The sequence below is a fragment of the Arachis hypogaea genome, chromosome 5 (assembly GCF_003086295.3).
Source record: "Arachis hypogaea cultivar Tifrunner chromosome 5, arahy.Tifrunner.gnm2.J5K5, whole genome shotgun sequence".
In the NCBI taxonomy this organism is placed as follows: domain Eukaryota; kingdom Viridiplantae; phylum Streptophyta; class Magnoliopsida; order Fabales; family Fabaceae; genus Arachis; species Arachis hypogaea.
The window spans coordinates 82,083,865-82,085,001 of record NC_092040.1 but is presented as its reverse complement, the minus strand read 5'-3'; the positions used below and the strand labels follow the sequence as shown (position 1 = coordinate 82,085,001).

Sequence of the window (1,137 nt, the reverse complement as noted above, 5' to 3'; positions counted from 1 at the left end):
TTGGTGACTTCACAAAGCCAACATCCAAGTTTGATGGAAGAAGCATCTCCATTCCTGCCATTGGAGCCAATAACTCTGAGCTGAAGCCTCAACTAGTTGCATTAATGCAACAAAACTGCAAGTTTTATGGACTTCCATCTGAAGATCCTTATCAGTTTTTAACTGAGTTCTTGCAGATCTGTGAGACTGTAAAGACGAATGGAGTTGATCCTGAAGTCTACAGACTCATGCTTTTCCCTTTTGCTGTAAGAGACAGAGCTAGAATATGGTTGGATTCACAACCTAAGGATAGCCTGGACTCCTGGGATAAGCTGGTCACTGCCTTCTTGGATAAATTCTTTCCTCCTCAAAAGCTGAGCAAGCTGAGAGTGGATGTTCAAACCTTCAAGCAAAAAGATGGTGAATCCCTCTATGAAGCTTGGGAAAGATACAAGCAGTTGACCAAAAGATGTCCATCTGACATGTTTTCAGAATGGACCCTATTAGATATATTCTATTATGGTCTCTCTGAATTTTCAAAAATGTCACTGGATCATTCTGCAGGTGGATCTATTCACCTGAAGAAAACGCCTGAAGAGGCTCAAGAACTCATTGACATGGTTGCAAACAACCAGTTCATGTATACCTCTGAGAGGAATTCCGTGAATAATGGGATACCTCAGAAGAAAGGAGTTCTTGAAATTGATACTCTGAATGCCATATTGGCTAAGAACAAAATGTTGACTCAACAGGTCAACATAATCTCTCAAAATCTGAATGGATTGCAACATGCATCCAACAGTACTAGAGAGGTAGCTTCTGAAGAAGCTTATGATCCTGAGAACCCTGCCATGGCAGAGGTTAATTACATGGGTGAACCTTATGGAAACACCTATAACCCATCATGGAGAAATCATCCAAATTTCTCCTGGAAGGATCAACAAAAGCCTCAACAAGGCTTTAACAATGGTGGACGCAATAGGCTGAGCAATAGTAAGCCATATCCATCATCTTCTCAGCAACAGACAGAGAATTCAGAACAAAACACTTCTAATTTAGCCAATATTGTCTCTGATCTGTCAAAAGCCACTTTCAGTTTCATGAATGAAACAAGATCCTCCATTAGAAATTTGGAGGCACAAGTAGGCTAGCTGAGTA

The 1,137-nt window shown here is 40.7% G+C and overlaps 1 non-coding gene across 1 annotated transcript; it reads right to left on the bottom strand.

Annotated features, from left to right (window-relative positions):
• Positions 1 to 359: 359 nt before the first annotated feature.
• Positions 360 to 463, bottom strand: LOC112804550 (small nucleolar RNA R71). Its single transcript, XR_003203161.1, has one exon. It is a non-coding gene; the product is annotated as a small nucleolar RNA R71 (small nucleolar RNA).
• Between the last annotated feature and the right edge of the window lie 674 nt (positions 464 to 1,137).